General features: G+C 43.3%; 1 protein-coding gene across 1 annotated transcript in view; it reads right to left on the bottom strand.

Moving 5' to 3' along the window:
- The window catches only part of SYNPR (synaptoporin), a 108,832-nt gene that overhangs the window by 63,746 nt on the left and 27,333 nt on the right, over positions 1-17,753 (bottom strand). The gene's annotated exons all lie outside the window — the stretch shown is intronic.

Genomic DNA, 17,753 nt, shown 5'->3' with positions numbered 1-17,753 from the left:
CTTGCATATAATAAAATGAAGCCAGTCGCATGGTTTAACCCCAGCTGACAACTAAGCACTATTCAGCTGCTCAGTTGCTCCCCTTTCCCCAGTGGGATGGGGAGGAGAGTCAGGGAAAGCAAAAGGTAAACCCCACAGGTTGGGATAAGAACAGTTTCATAACTGAAATAAAATAAAACATAATAATAGTAATTGTTGTGAAAAGGGAGATGGCAGGAGGAGAGAGAGGAACAAAACCCAAGAAACACAAGTGATGCACAGCACCACTGCTCACCACCGTCTGACTGATGCCCAACCCATTCACAAACAGTGACCAATTGCTCCTGGCCAACCACTCCCCCCAGTTCCTATATGGAAGCTGACATTCTATGGTATGGAATATCCCTTTGACAAGTTTGGGTCAGTTGTCCTGGCTCTTCTCCCTCCAGGCTTCTTGTGCTCCTCCTCTTTGGCAGAGCATGAGAGAATGAAGCGCTTGACATACGGCGAGCACTACTCGCAACAGCTAAAACATCAGTGTGTTATCAATATGACTTTCAAACTACACCCAAAACACAGCACTGTACAAGCTACTAGGAAGAAAATTAACTCTATCCCGACCAAAACCAGGGCAGCCAGACAAGGATTAAGATGCATTACAAAGATAATATTGGTCCAATGTCAATGACTAAGACTGAGCCTGGTTTCAGCCACCCTCCAGGCTTTTAGCATATAGCAGCTCTTGACTCTTGCCCAAGTACACCTGCCAAACCTGCTTGTATGCATTTGCAGCAACTCCTATGGTGGTTGTGCAATAAAATATCTAATTCGCACATGTAAATTCTCATAAAAACCATAAAGACACAATTAGCTTGGACAATTTTTCAGTGCATGCTCAGAAGCTGCTTGACAATTTAATCATTCTAAAGCACCCTTTTTGTCACAGGAAAACTGTGGCCTGTCATGAGGTTATAAATAAAACACATATAAATTACTATCTGAGGAGTCTGAACATCAAAGCCGAAGAACACCGAGGCCTGGATGGATTTAAAATCAAAGCAGAGCTGGCATGAATCAATAGTGGTAAAGAAGAAACTGCAAACAATTTAATGCATGAATCCCTATGTGTGTGTATTTGGCTATATATATTACCATATTAAATGTGACTTGTAATACATTCTTGTGTAATGTTTAGGCATAGCTGGCCATCCAGGAGGAGCTTGTACAGGGAGTCTGCAGGTGCCATTTCACACAGTAGTTTTGGAACAGGCTGTGCCCATCCTTACCTATGTGATGCTTCCTATGCTCGTAAAGGCTGCTTTTCCTGGTGCCTGCGGATGCAGCCAGGGTTGCACCCCATGGTGGGAAGGAAAGGGACCAAGCTTGGGGTATCTGATGCAAAGGACCTGGGCATGTAGCAGGAAAATGTGCCCTTGCAAAGCAGCCTCATAGGGCAGACAGTGCTGCAAGGCAGGTGGCAATGGGTAGTGAGAGCTGCAGACGCACACTCCTCATGTGTTCCCCAGCAGGTCAGCAGCAGACATCAAACTGCTCTCTCCACACCCCTGGGTTGTACCCTCTATCATCTCTCAGCCTCTAACCTGCAGCTCACTTCTTGTGTCTCACAAGTATTTTGGAAGAGCTCTCTTACTAGTTAGGGGATAAAAAGAGGTTAAAGAATATCTGCTGTGACATTTAAAAGCTGACAATCACCTGCTGCAAATCCATGCAATTAACAAACCCACTTCTCTTCTGCCAAAAAAGTATTTTGAATTTCAGGAATACCAGTTTTAATATGTTTCATATGAAAGGAAAGAAAGTTGCTTTATTTGTAATGTAACTATTTGATTCTCTTCTCAAATATTTGCCTAGTTTTTGTAGAAACCCCAAATGGAGACCGACATCAAAGAGACTGATTTCACTAGAGACAGTATGTTTTATAGAGCTCTGCAAAGTTCTAGCATTGCCTGAAGATGTTTTAATGCAGGAAAGAGCTTTATGTTTCCAGCCTGCCAGATTCAGTAAAGACTAATAATTAAAGTTGTAAATGAACTGCTGATTCATACCTGAACTGTGATTTTAACACCAGGTTTGGAGGTGACAGCTTACTGTTCATGTTGGGCAATTTGGGGCAGGGTTAAAAATGTTTGTATCACCAGGTCATTTAAAGTGGACGACACCAACGCTCATGTTTTGGATTAACTCAAGCTGCAAATACTTCACTGTACTTTGAGAAGGAAACAGTGAGAAATAAGGAAAAAAGCCCTCTGGTCCAAAGTTCTTTTTCAGCCAGACATGTAGTATTATATTATTTATTAAATTTACTTTTCATTGTTTCTAATTGGAGTTTGGTGACTCCTCTGCATGAGGATTGTCAGTGACAAATTCAGTAATATTCTGCAGTATGTGACTTCGAACACACACTGGCTTAAAACAAGGCTTTGTAGATAGTGGGTTGGAACTAGATGATCTTAGAACCAAAATAATTCTATGATAGTAAGGATGTCAAAACAAGTGCATTCGTGCAGCTTTGGGGGAATCGGCACTGTCTGTGACTAAAACTAGTTGCATCAAATAAAACAGAAGTCGGACTGCCTTCACTTTTACATCCATTAAGTCCTGGGAGGTGACGGGGGAAACAGGCCTTTATTCCTATGGCATATAATTTCAGCCAGCCCCCTGAAATAACCACAGCACTGCAAAATTAATTGCAGTGATTGCTTTTTAAGGCATCACAGAAAAACCCCAAACCTCTAAAAACTGAACACCATGTTTTCCAAGCCCACAGCTAAAGCTCTCTGCTGCCTGCACATCCCCACATTAATGCTGGGGAGTGGAATTAAGTTCCCACTGGCAGTGTTATACATGGCCCAACCTGGGGTTGAGTATCCACACACTGGAAGAAATCTCTGGCTTCTTCTGCAATGGTTTTCCTTCTTTCCCTGGAGCTTGACTATGCTGGAGGGGCAGAGTTCAGTCACCATCTATCCAAGCCAGGGAGGCTGTACTGAATCCTCAAGTTCCTAGCTAACTAAAGAAATAGAGCACAGCAATTATGCTCTCTCTCCCGAATTGCTGTTTGGGCCCAGGAAGGGAACAGAAGCTTTGAAACTTCCGTATGCAAGACTGAGGAAAGCTGGCTTTGCTGCTGGGGTTTATTTTGGTGCCAGCCTGCTCTGGTACAGGAGCCCACAGGGGTGCTCTATGGACATAGCTGGAAGTGTGGCAAACACTCATTGCTTCCATCAGTGGGATGTCCCTGGGCAATGCGCTGGGGCTGGCTCATCTGCAGGGACTCTCCAAACCCAGACTGGAGCTGGTCAAGTGCAGAGGAGTTTATCACAGGGAGACCCAGCTTCCCTAACAGAGGTGACCCAGTGGTGAGAGATGGTTTCCTCCAAAGCCTGGTTTGCTCATCAGTCTTTTCTTCTGCAGATCCACCTTGGTTTCCCAAGGTTTTATCTCTAGCAGGTTGGCAGTTCCTGTTGCCATGAGGGTAAAAGGCTAATCTGCTAACCTTGATCCCAGTTTGGGGTTTATGGAGACAGCGTCAAACCAGAGCTTCCCATGAGAAGGTCAGGATGGATGTTTCACCTGGGGCAGAGTCTGGTATGCTTTGGAGGAGATGGCACAAAAAGTAAAGAGCAAAGGCTGCCTCTTCCATAGAGCTTACAGCAATAACACAATGCAGGTATTTAGCGATCTTGTCATTGCTATAATCCAGGCAAAGTCACAGCTGAGTCCTTACTGTGCTTTGATTTTAAAGTACAGTCCTTGTAAACAAGTTGGCTGAACTCAGGACATGGATAAAGGCAGTGGGAGGCTTTTCCTCTACAAAAAGCAGAAAATGTTTTTTTTCTTGAAAGAATCACAAAAACAGGCCCTATTTAAATGATTTATCTCAAAAATTTTGGAAGGGATTTCATTTCTCCTTGAACTCAACATGAAAGCACACATTACACGCATCACATTTGGGTTAAGAAGCACCAGAAGTAAAAGCAATTAAAACTTTCCTGTTACTGAAGACAGAACTGACTGGGTTATAACAGCCTTCTAGATTTGCATTGATGCAGTGATGAAACACAAATACTTATGGGCCGAACGCTACCTCCAACGTTATTCAGAAAAGGTCCTTTTTGTGCTCCAACCTACATGTCAGGATTTCAAGAGGAAGCTTGCAAGCAATAAGCTCTTCACCCTAGCCTGCCTTGCAAGACAAACACCAGCAGCTGTATTTTATCACCATGTGTATCTCTTTCATCAGTGCTAGGCAAAGGCTAATGAAAATGTGAGACAGGATAATACCGATCAATAAAGAATGAATGAAATATCTGGAGAGAACTTTGAAGTGATGATCAAACTACTGTACAGAAATATGTAAAAGAAAGCTTTTTTTATATCACAGCACTGAGGCTGGTGCATTATTAACAGCCTTGAGCTTCTGACAGAGGAAAAGAAGATCTCCTCATTTACAACCAAGGCACAAGAAGAAGCTGCTTGCCAGCATTCACAAAGTCTGTGACCCAGCCAAGAAGCCAGATTTCCAGGTGGCAGTCCAGCATCATGAACACATCCTTTCCATCAAAGGAAGGCTGGGAGGAATGCACTGGCAGTGCAAATCCATACAAGAAAATTCAACCTACCTAATTAAGAAAATACTCTTCCATGTCTGTGAAATCTATTAGTACAGGTCAAGAGCAACTTGCCTCATTGTCTCATAATCTCACACTGCTTTGGCTGCCTCAGCAATGTGTTAATAGAGATCCAAAGGGATGCGGAAGGAAATATGACAATGGTGGCACAGCACCAAACAGTCACTCCATGGCATCCTCCCTAGGGCAAACAGGAGCAGCCATCCAGGGTCAGCCCATAAGACCATCTAGCTCTGTGTCCTTTCTTCACATTGCATAGCTGAGAAATGACCAGTGCTAGCTAATACTTAGGAAAAGAGGGGAAGAGAGGGAGATGCAGGGCATAAACAGATGGTATATATATTCTCACTTTCCCCACTCCTATCAATGAGTGGGTTAAAGACTCGCTGAGCTGGAAACCATCTTTAAAAGCCACTTTTTTCCCCTCTTCTCTTGCTTAAATCTGCCCACTTCTTTCTGCTGTTCACTTTCATGCCATTATCGGGCATTGACTCCTACAACTTCACTCAAGTTCCCTCAAATAAAGAACCATTCATTTATTTAGGACTCATTTTTTAAAAAGACTGCTCACTGTTGCCTGCTATTATATATCCAGTTACACTCAATTCACACACCTGAGTTTAGAAACTAAAGTGGTTTTCTCTGTATCATTTAAAATCCTACAGCAACAGGCGCAGTAGTTCTGTTATATGGTTATGTCTGTAACTGAATAGTTTGTTGTTTTGGGTTTTGTTACGCTTTCTATTGCACATTTTTTACATACAATATAAAAAGCTACTCAGCTTACTCTATGTCAAAGTGTGCTATCCTGATAGTCACCTGTTTCAAACTTCTATCTTCTTCACAGAATGTTTTTCCCATGAAATGAATGGAAATAAGTAGCTGGAGATACTGAAACACCACGTTCCTTTTAGGAAGGTAATGGGTTTCCATCACAGGGCATATTAGGAATAGGTAGGTTAGATAAACGCCTGTCAGGAACAATTTAGGCTGATCCTGTCCTAGAGCAGGAGAATAGATGAAATGAACTCTCAAGATGGAAAAGGATGTGAAAAAAATGAATCATATGGAAAAATTATTACTCACTGGATGTACAAAATTGAGCAATTACTTGATCATGGTGTTCCTCTAAATGAAAGGAGATCCCGTAAAGCCAAGTGTGGTCTCTCCGCTGTGAAAAGAACTGCTCTTATCAAGCATCCTATTTCCAAATTCACACTCTGCGTCACGTAACTGCTCTTATGTGCTGCTCAGAGAGGAGGAGCAGTTACAAACTTGTCAGGGAAAGGATTCACTTAGTATCTATCATGACAGACATAGCAGCCAGAAACCAGAATTAGGCCAGTTATTAAATTCAAGCAACAAGTTAATTAAGAAAAAAATCCTCCAAACCCATATAAAGGATGGAGGAAAACCCCTCCACCATGTGCCAGGTTGGTTCAATATCCAGCTGCAGGAAATACCCTGAAATAAGAACAAGTGCTGTGTTCCTGTCTGGCATGGTACAGGACTTGGCTTTTGTTTCCTGCCCAGGTCAGTCCCTTCTCCACATGGAAGAAGAAGGTATAGCTTCAACCACTAGAAAATATAAGCAAGAACCTTCACCTTAAACTAACGGAGGGAGATTCCGGCTTGACCTAAAAGGAAGAATTGGAGGTTAGTTGAGATGCTGAACAAAAAAGCCATTACAATCACCACACTGCTTTTGCCCATTTATCAGTTTGTACTTTTTTCCTACCTTCATAAATAAGAATTTGCTACCAAACATATAGTTTTATGTATCTATCTGTGCGACATACGGATCTGAAGGCTGAAGTGTATCAGTGAGCCATACCTCACCTGCAGGGCTGGCTGCTCAGCTTCCTAACTGCTCAACCTGCAACACCCCATCAGTGCCAGACAGCCACAGAAAGATTCACAGGCAGGGTAAGGAGTGCAGCACTTGGGAGAGGAGCAGGAATTTTCTGGTGACCATCAGTAAGAAGGAAACACGTTTGATGCACCGCAGGAAAGCAGGGAGTGTGTCTGTGAAGCCAGGGAGCTTGTCACTGTTGCTTAAACACACACAGAACAGAAAACAGATGCTTTGCTTTAAACTCTACTTTAAGGGAGCACCATTTGTGCACTTGATGAAAAAAAACACACTAAAACACTTGTAGCAACTATGGACACTACAAATGAAACTGTGCAGTATGATGTCAAAACACGTAACAGGAAAAAATACTTTCAGTTATCTCTCCCTTGGCCTGAGTTGATGTGTAATACCCAGGGGCAAGTTTCCCAAGGGGTGAGTGTGGGATTACCCACAGGGTTTGTGTAACATCGGTCTGACTTCAGGGAGCATCTCCCCTGGTGCTGCTTTGACAGCTGAGCCATGCAAAGCTGACAATGCAGAGCGACTTACCTTAAAAAGCCTGTGGAGATGAAGTGATGGCAGAGAGTTCTGCTGGCCAAACCTGCAGCAACTGGGGTGCAGGTGCTGCTGTTGGAGGGGCTCCAGGGACAACCCTCCCTGCACCCCGCTTTTACCTGCTGTGAAAAGCAGCATCGAGAAGGAGCAGCTGGAGGATGATGCCTTCCTTGTGATAGATTCCAAACAAGGCTTTTTTAGTGGCTTCTTAAACTTGCTTCTAACTCTTCTGACTCTCTGGATACGCATGAAGTAAGATGCTTTTGGCACACACAGAACACTCGGTGTGGGGTCATTTGCTATACACAGAGATGGTAGTGTTCACTCTTGAGAAGGCAGCTTTTTTCTACCGTCCCTCTGGCACTGCAGACAACTGGGTAATTTAATAGCTCAGAGCACCAAGAAACAGAGAAAGTAAGTCTATTAAAAGCCAGGGAAGACTCCTAAGTGAGTTATAGTGCCACTACTGTCAGGGAAAGCCTCAGTCACTGCAGACACCAGGAAGGACACACAGTAAAGCTCATTAAAGAGCGCTCAGCAAACATTTCTTGTGTCAGTCCCAGTCTGGAGTTACCCTCCAGCCCTCATCCACACTGGCTGTATACCTGGCTCTTCTGGGGTATTTCAGAGACAAGGAGCTCTCAGGACAAGGCATTGCCTCCCTCCTCTGCCCAGAAGGGCCGGTCCTGGGACATCACTGTTGAATCATGCTGGGCTAGAGCCCATTTAGAAGAGTTTGATTTTCTCTAACCTGTTCCTGCCTCACAAGCAGGAGCAGCTGCTAATCCTGCAGTAGAGCTCAGTCTGTTCGCTGAGAAAACAGCATTGGATCTGGGCTGCATCAAACATGTTCATTCTTTTTGCATCCTCCATCCACAAAGACAGTCCCCTCTGGGCCAGGCTTCCAGCATGACCACTCCAAATATAACATGCACACAGCTGTTGAGGATGGATGTGATCTTGTCTTTTACACACAGTTGCTTATTAGTCATCAGTCCTCACTGCTAGAGAAGGTCAAACTGCCTTCTTTCTGCCTCCAAGCTTTTGCATTGAGCTCCATGCAAAGAGCATCCTTGACTTGTGCTCAGTATCAAGGTGGTTGAAACTCCCCAGAAAAACATAGATTCTGCTCGTATGGAATTATCCCCCATGGCACAAGTTCAGTTGTGATGGAAGCAAGAGGATGCCCCATCCCTGGCAGTGTTCAAGGCCAGGTAGGCTAGGGCTTGGAGCAGCCTGGCCTAGAGGAAGGCGTCCTTGCCCATGGCAGGCGGCTGGAACTAGATGATTATTAGTGTCCCTTACAACACAAACCATTCTCTTTCTCTATGATTTAAATAAGAACTTTGTACATTCAATATAAGGCTGACCGCCTTCAAATTATCCCATATTCATTTTCTGGCTTCTGTTTTAGTTTGGTGTTTTGTTGGTTTTCTTTTCTTTCCATATTCTTACACCATAGACACCATGTGAGTTGGGGACGGGGAGATAAACTGTGGCAGTAACTGAAAAGTAAGAGTAGTATTTTGGATGTTACAGGAGAAAAACATGGGGATTTGTGGGTTTCTCAAATCCTTACAACTCTAGAGCTGCTGCCAAGCACAGGAGCTTGATCATAACAGAATCATAGAACAGTTAGGATTGGAAAGGACCTTAAGATCATCCAGTTCCAACCCCCCTGCCATGGGCAGGGACACCTCACACTAAACCATCTCTCCCAAGGCTTTGTCCAACCTGGCCTTGAACACTGCCAGGGATGGAGCATTCACAACTTCCCTGGGCAACCCATTCCAGTGCCTCACCAATTCCAAAGAACTTCTTCCTTATATCCAATCTAAACTTCCCCTATTTAAGATTTAACCCCTTACCCCTTGTCCTGTCACTGCAGTCCCTAATGAAGAGTCCCTCTCCAGCATCCTTGTAGGCTACCTTCAGATACTGGAAGGCTGCTATGAGGTCTCCACGCAACCTTCTCTTCTCCAGGCTGAACAGCCCCAACTTCCTCAGCCTGTCTTCATACAGGAGGTGCTCCAGTCCCTGATCATCCTCGTGGCCTCCTCTGGACTTGTTCCAACAGTTCCATGTCCTTTTTATGTTGAGGACACCAGAACTGCACACAATGCTCCAGGTGAGGTCTCACGAGAGCAGAGTAGAGGGGCAGGATCACCTCCTTCACCCTGCTGGTCACGCTCCTTTTGATGCAGCCCAGGACACGGTTGCTTTCTGGGCTGCGAGCGCACACTGAAGCTGGCTCATGTTCAGTTTCTCACTGACCAGCACCCCCAAGTCCTTCTCCGCAGGGCTGCTCTGAATCTCTTCTCTGCCCAACCTGTAGCTGTAACATGAGTAATACATGGGCAATAGGAGCTCACCAAAGAGGAGAGATGGCTTGCATGCACCCTCAGCATTCACTGTCTCGCTGCAGCAACACAGGCTCCTTCTACACTGTTTGAAATACCATTAAAACATCACTCTTCCCATACATTGCACATAAATATGCGCTAATCCGTGCAAGGAATACCTTTGGTTGTCTCTGATGCCAAAGTTATAACTCATGGCATAAATGGAGACCATTGTTCTTCATACCAAATAGCTTTTCTCTGTATCCAACTTCATCACAAGTAGGTTCTTATATGCTAAATGTTTGCAAACAAATGCTATTTTGGCAAATTCTTTTGTCAGCATTTTTATGACAACATATACATACATAATGCAACAAATCCAGAAAGAAAAGGCATTTCTGAGAAAATTTGGAAGATTTAGGGAAAAAATATTCTTGTCTGGAATGACTGTCAGCATCTTCCTAAAATTATTGATTAGTTTCTTCACTGTTGAGATTTATTGCAAATGAAGGAAAAGTAAACACAAGAAGAAGCGAATAAATCTCTAATGGCCATCCTCTGCAAACCACCACTCGGAGCTAGCTTGCATTTACACCACACCAAAGTACACAGGGGTGACAGGGCTGGCTTCCAATGTGAGCTCCTGTAACGCGCAACCAGCGGCAGCAAAGCTCTTTGGAAGCTTTCCAAGGCCATGATTCATCATCACACACATCTGTAGCACATTAAGCTGTGCATTTGTTATCTCAGAGCTTTGAGAATAATGTCCCCTAGCTGACTAAATAAAATCACATTACAGCTTCAAGAGACATCACTCTGAGGGTTTGAGATCCAGGCAAGTGATGTTAAAGGAGCTCCTCAGTCCAGCACCTTGTGAGAGCATAATCCCTTCAGTCAAGCCTTGAAAGACCAGGCTGCTGCTAAAGTTCAGCCTGTTGCATCAGGGATCTCCTTAGGACAGAGATGTCTGGATGCCCTGAGAGCAGGACATCCGTCCTCTGCAGTGGTATTTCCCAGCACCAGTCACAGCTGGTGGCTTTCATCAAGTCCCAGACTGACTTGGGTTGGAAGGGCCCTTACAGCTCACCCAGTTCCAACCCCCTGCCACGGGCAGGGACACCTTCCACTAGGGCAGGTTGCTCCAGGCCCCATCCAAAGTGTCCATGAACACTGCCAGGGATGTCTTCTAGTGTTAGAAACCGCTTTCTAAAGTATATGAACCACAACTGCAGGCAGACCTGTGGCCTTCAAGATGGCTCTATCCCTCTTCCTGATGAAATTGAAAAGCAGTTTGTTACTAAGGCCAGATACCCGATTTTATTTTGTTTTTAAATATGCCATGATCTGCTGTGTAATGCAGGTTACAGACTCCATGTACATATAAAAATAGCTACTTGCTTGGTCAGAAGGTCAGAATTACAAGGTTATCCCAGGTCATGAACAAAAAGGCAACATCTTTCCTTAAAAATTTAAAAATAGTAATTAAAACTGGTGACTTTCCTCAACCTAGCAATGCTACAATAGCTGTGCAAGCTGTTCTATTGAAAACACATTCTGTATCTGGAGTCCTCCAGCCACGTGGCATAACCCCAGTCACAGCATTTTTTACCTGGAAAAGTGTCTGCTGTTACCCCTAATACATAAGAGAAATAACTCTTTCCTTCGCTTTTAGACACATTTTATGGGATTCGATGTAAATATAGCCACCTGTGCAAAACCTGGAAACTCCCAACCAAAATAAGCTTGGTTGCCAAGATGATCCAGTTGCAATAAAGCACGATGAAACACAAATCCCCCGCCAGAGAAGGACACACCAGTTTTCCCTCTGCTCCACTTCCCTGACACATGTTGCATGAAAGGCCGCCTTCTAAACCAAGAGAGGGACAAACTGCAAAGTAAACACAGGCTATTTTATCTTCATTTTTTCATCTAAATAATACAGTATAGGCATGAGTTTTAATACTTCATATTTTCACTTTTATTGAGATGGACATTAAATAACAAACACAGATTCAGATTGGGTCCAAAAGTTTACAGCAATTCCAACAAACACCTGATGAATCACAACAGATACACTTGGTGTATTATTAAAATAAGTAACCTGGAGTGTACAATGTTAATATCTTTATCCATCACGGTAGCCAAATGACCTCAGAAAGACATCTCCAAGTATCTTAGACCAGGAAAGCTCTTTATTGCCTGTTTCCAGAAGGTAGGCACAGACTTAACCTGTACTGCAAACAGTTGTCATCTTCATCCATGCACAGGCTGATCTGCTCACAGACACTTATAACATTATGCATACTATTATATAGTATTATATATACTATTACATAGTATATATATTGTAAATATACAGTATGTATATAGTATATACTGTAGTATATATTTTTATATATATATATATGCATATGTACTCACAAAACAAGCTTACACCAGCACATGCTTCTGCACCAGTATTTATTGGCTTCTGCACTGACAAAACTTACACAAGTAAGAAGTTGTACACTTAATAATCATGGTTACAGAAAAGAGCAAGAAATGGACACAAATCTATTTTCAGCCCGCTGGGATAAACAAAAAGATCTCCTAAGAACACAGATAGAGTGATTTTGGTATTACCGAGCCTGGGAAAGCAGGGAGATAATGAGCTGTCACAGTGAGTAACAGTTCAGCACCAGTGATGCAGCTCTGAATGGTGGCAGCTACCAAATAATAATGTTTACTTCAGCATTTCTGTCGAGATCAACTTGATGCCTCAGGCACTTTTGGGGAAGAGTCACTTTGTCAACATGCAAAATCCAAATTCAACTGGAGAAAACTAATTAGACTGAGAGCCTAAAACGTTGAATAATGTGTGAAAATACACCTTAGTACAACTGAACTGACTGGATTTTGGGAAAGTTGCTATTTCTCTGATCTTAAAACATGGGAGGTTTTAGGCTGCCCCAAAATTATGTTTCATAGTTAACCTCTTGTGACAAAGCCATCACTGGAGAACATTTGTGTCAATATTCACTGAATAATCCTTTCATGTCACTCCTCTGATACAACGATGCTATACTTCAATCAGCCATAAGATGTGATTGTAAAGGATGAAAAATTACTTTCAGGAAGTCTTCAGAAACCAATTTTAATTGGTTTTCATTTTACAGGGTTTGGGGACTGGAACCGTTTTATACTCTTGGAAACACAGAAGGATCCCAATTGCAGCCTTGCTAAGACCCTCCCTTCAGCCCTGCAGTGGCAACCACCACCAGGATAACTGTGCAAAAGTATTCTTCCAAGTTAGACACTTGCAAGTATAGCAGGCATGGATAAAAGCAAGCATGTTATTATATTCTCTTTAGTTGATTCCATATGTCTCTGCAAGATAAGCTAGATGGAAGCAACACAGGACTTACGCATCCCGGTAAGTCGAAACAGCATTTAGTTGCTTCAAAACACACTAGATAAGAAGTCAGTTGAGCTTAACCTCTGCTACAGTCTATTCTTCACCAAATTCAGCATCCTTTACAGAAAGTACACTCCCAGTGATCTAAGAGGAGGAGATCAGCTGAATTCAAGCAGCTAGAAAAAGGCACAGAAAGCCTCAGAAACATCATCTCTGCCTGTGCAGTCGGGAACCACATCACAGTCAGGATGCTCCGTTGCTGCGCACAATTACCTACCAGGTTTTGTCGCTGCAAAGCCCTGGCAAACGATAACTGTAACGTGGAGCGTTTTGCCCTTGTCAGCAAACAGCAGCAAATGCTGCAGGAGCACATTTAAAGAGCAGTCTTCAAATCTGGGTCAGGCAGTGCGTGTTTTCCAGCGAGCTCCGCAGCCGGCTGGCGCTGCCACCAGGTGTCACCAGCTTCTTGGTTAAGGCAGATCTGATCTGAAAACCCTCCTTCATCGGGCTATTTCTGATCCAAAGGGACGATTTTCACACGTACCACTAATATAACCAGAAAAAAACAGCCACTTTCCCCTCTAAAATCAGGTGCTGTTTGTCTCCATTCTTGTAGAAAAGCTTTTATAACCCTTGTTCCCACGAAAGATGTGGGGACTCAGGGGTGTCGTGTGCTGCCTCTGAACAAGGCAGACTGATGTTCATAGGGAAACACAGTACTGCACCCTTTGCTCTACTGCCAAAACCCAAACCACAGCGCAGTTATGGTCCAGATTTCCATAAGGGGTCAATCCCACAACTCCAGCTGTGGGAGAGTTAGCCCCCAGATGTGTAAAGCGTGAGATTTAAAGAGTAGCTTGGAAAAAGGTAAGTGATAACCGTAAAAAGCAGTTACCTATCCTGGCATCTGGAGCAAACGGTGCCGAGACAGAGACCTCCCGTATGAATCTGAAATAACACCAGAGTGGGAGTGGTAGAAATTGAAACAGCTCAGATGAGGGAAATCGTCTTTCCACAGTCTCATATCTTCACGCACATGCATGGCATTTCTACATCAGCATAATATAAGAACTAGAGAGAAAATGAGAGTTACCAACACTTCTGCATCAGTTACAAAACTAACTGGGAAAGAAAGTTTTCACAGGAGAAAATTATGGAATGGTTTGTGTTGGAAGGGACCTTAATGATCACCTGGTTCCAACTCCCTGCTACAGGCAGGGACACCTTCCACTAGAGCAGGTTGCTCCAAGCCCCGTCCAGCCTGGCCCTGAACACTGCCAACGATGGGGCAGCCACAGCTTCTCTGGGCACCCTGTGCCAGTGCCTCACCACTCTCGTAGTGAAGAACTTCCTAACATCTAACCTAAATCTACTCTCTGGCAGTTTAAAGCCATGTAATGATGTATCCTAGGCCCACAGTGCAATGCCATGTGTGGAGGCAGGGATACACAAATGCAGCACCCAGCACTAGCCCTGGGAATGCTGCCACCATACTCGGTGCCTACAGACATTGCCACACTGTGAAGATGATCAATAAGGAGATATTCTTGCAGCATCCTGACACTGCCTTATCATGTGAAAGATGCTCCCAGAGGGACTCAAAACTCTCTGAGTTGGGCTGCCAAGTATACAAGTGTATTCAGCTGGAAACAGACCTTCCTTACTGGTCTATAAGCCCCAGGTCCTTCGGTTGAAGCAAGCAAACCCTTGCAGAGTGACAAAACTTAACAGTAGCCTCGAAATCTCCAGAATCCTATGGAAATTAGGACTTTCTGCTCTTCCTCTGTTATTCATCCCAAATCCAGAGCCTTGTCAAATACCTCAGAACTTATAGCATCTATCTGGCAGGTCCTCACATCATCATATTCTTTGAGATGGTTACTATAATATCCATTGAAGGTGCCATCACTGCAGACACTAACCATTAGGTTTAGGAAGGATGGTGTCCATATCTTGGTATAAAACAGTCCCTGGAGTCTGAATTTTTTGCAAATGCTGAATTCAAGACACAGACACAGACACAAGACCAGAAATGTTCTACTTTGTTTTCAAGGCATCACTTTCTATGGCATCCATTCCAGGAATATTTTCACTTTGGAAGGCCACCAAAGCCTCATGTCCTCTACATTAAGCTTAAGCTAAGATCTTCATACCAAAACTGCAAGAAATCCTTTAAAATACTCTATTATATTTAAAAATCTTAAAATTTTCAATTCAGTGCAAAGCTGTAAGTAAAAATACCTCCAATCTCCACTGACTTCAAAGATGCTGTGTAAAATTTGCCCCCCCAGCCTTGCCTGATAGCAATGCAAAATCCCAAGGGTATTATGCAAGGTGTAAAAAAAACCACCAACAAACAATTCGTAGTCTGGTACAGAAGATATTTTGGACATCTGAAAAGCAGATGTGCTAATTGAGCTTTTAGAGCAGGCAAGTCCTAATTATTCTGGTAACACCTCCAGTAATGAGTGACCACAGCATATTCGGTTCACCAGGAGCCACAAATCTCTGGTTCTATGCAGAGCCAGAAAGATTCTGTATGCTGCACAAGGAAACACACAACCTGCCTTTGGGCCCATGGCATATTTTACACTGCATGTTCTGCTGCAAAAACATACCACACCACAGAGACAGCAGTGAGGCAGAAACATCCCAGGTTTGTCCCTGCTTCTGCAGTGGATCCAGGCAGCATCTTCCCCACGTCAGGTCCTTTGTACAAACAGCACTCAAACAGCTGAGCAAGTTCCCATTGATGGTCTCTTCTCTGACAGCCCCTGGCTCAAACGAGCAAAGAAGGCTTGTGTGCTGCTTTGATTTTGCATGTCGTTATCCCACTCTTCACAGTGAGCAGATGTGAGGAGGCTTTTCACTTTTTGGAGCACTGCTGTGTCCAGGCTGGGTAGAAAATACTGCACGACACCAGACAACTGCCCAAACACAAGGTGCTATATCCTCTTATCCCTTAACCTACCGGTCAACATAGAAGTAATTCCAGACCTCCTCCTCTATTGAGCTTTTGTTTTTCTTGCTGTATGATGAAACCCAGCTTTGTCAGCAGCATCAGCAGGAGAAGGAGGTTGCCACATCCTTAAATCAGTAATGAAAACTTGGGAACCCTGGATTAAATTCCCAGCTCAGACACCCATTCCCTGCACAAGCCAACAACAGCCTTTCCTGCCCCTTGCTTTTCATGCATGAAACAGAGGTGGTGACTGTTTCTCCTGTCTGTAAAAGGAGGGAGGAGGTTTGGCAGCACTTTCAACAAGCCATGTTTCAATACAGCAAAGGGTGAATTGAATGCCTAACCCACACTGGAGGGTTTTAATTGTGTTTTTATCAATGGTGAGGCATTGCAAGTCAAGAGCTACTACAATATACCCTAAATCATACTGGATTACTACATTGTGTCAAACAAACATATAATTAAGCAGCTTTAATATGTTAACAGTTTGGAATCAGATTAGTGTTGTATTAGGCTAATAGAGTTGGTCCCCATTAATCCAGATGAATTGCCCAACTCTGTTAGTTTATTTAGGGTTTTTATTTTAGAAATTTAAAAACATAAATCTAATTCAGAGCACAACATGCACATGCTGTAAGGCAGGATGAATTCATCAAGATATCTGGGCACGTGGACCAACCAAGTGCAGCTTAACTGGAGCTAAACCCTCTAATCCCCTGTGATGAGATTTTTGTGCTGTATAAACACAGAGGGTACCACAAGAAGAGATGACGTATTTGTGTAGCAAGGTCCTAGGCACCTCTGCACATGTGCAAGTGGCACTGAGCCCTGTGTGGCTTAACACCTCTCCAGGGCTGTGCTTGAGCCCAGCACTACCTTACGTTGCAGGCACAGGTTACAGAGGGAATGCTGCTTTTACAGGCAAACATAGAAGCATGCAAGGCACAGACGTATGTAAAGCCTGCTGCCTGGTTTCCCCATGCTATCCAAGCTTTACAGGGCTTTATGGGTCACATGAATCATGAGAGCAATGCTGGGATGTCTAAACATGTTCATCATGGATGATTCCAAATGCAAGGCTTGCACGATGACAGTCTTTGCAAGACAGCTCAGTAAGGGTCTCAATTTTCCATCCATAGATGACTCTTAAAGATGACTACATGGGAGTATCCAACTGAAAGAAATACTCAGGCCAGGAGAGGGGGTCAAGGGCCAAACCATATTGCTTACGACATGTACAGCACTGATGAGATTTAACCCAGCCTCATTTAACCCAGCCTCCTCTTGGCATATCTAAATGCAAACTGCTGCAGAGTGACATCTTACTCCATTAAAGTTTGGTACAGATTTCAAACTCATGGATGATGCTTCAAATCCAGATTCCTACAGCCATCCACACATGCACTCTGTACCTAATACATACATATGTATACATGCGTGTGTGTCCACATGTGTGTGTAAGGTTATACATATTCTTCCTACATATATGTATTTTCTATATTCTATACATAGATGTATTCCATATTGCAGCAGGACAACAGCAAGATTTTACTTTAGTTGATCTAAGCAAAAATCACACGTTACAGATGCAATCTCTTTCAAGCCATTTGTATATTGCTTCATACATGCAAAGCATGGCATAAGTTTAGACAAAAATCAATGTATATTTGTCTTAAACTGGATCAAATGTCCACATTTTTCTATATCACTGCAAAGAGTTCTTTTTAACAGTTCATTTAAGCTGATAAACAACACAGTGTCAAAGAAGAAAATTTCTGAAGTTATTGTCTACATTCAAGGTAGCATTCACATTGCATGAATATTTGTGGGTCATCCAAGCACCCATAAAGTAGTCTACACATACAGAAGTCAAGTGTCAAAGAGCTAATTCTAATTCATCGTACCCTTTTGGAGACAAAATTCTGTGGTGCAGAATGTAAGATGCTGTACTCACCTGATGTATGTGGACACAAAACTTTTATTGATGGCGAGATGTTATTCTCAATACAGAGTT

This window comes from Pezoporus flaviventris, unplaced genomic scaffold, assembly GCF_033815535.1.
Source record: "Pezoporus flaviventris isolate CSIRO_AGI_PZ_B2104156 unplaced genomic scaffold, CSIRO_AGI_Pfla_v1 ptg000073l, whole genome shotgun sequence".
NCBI lineage: Eukaryota > Metazoa > Chordata > Aves > Psittaciformes > Psittacidae > Pezoporus > Pezoporus flaviventris.
This window is presented reverse-complemented; position numbering and strand designations above follow the sequence as displayed.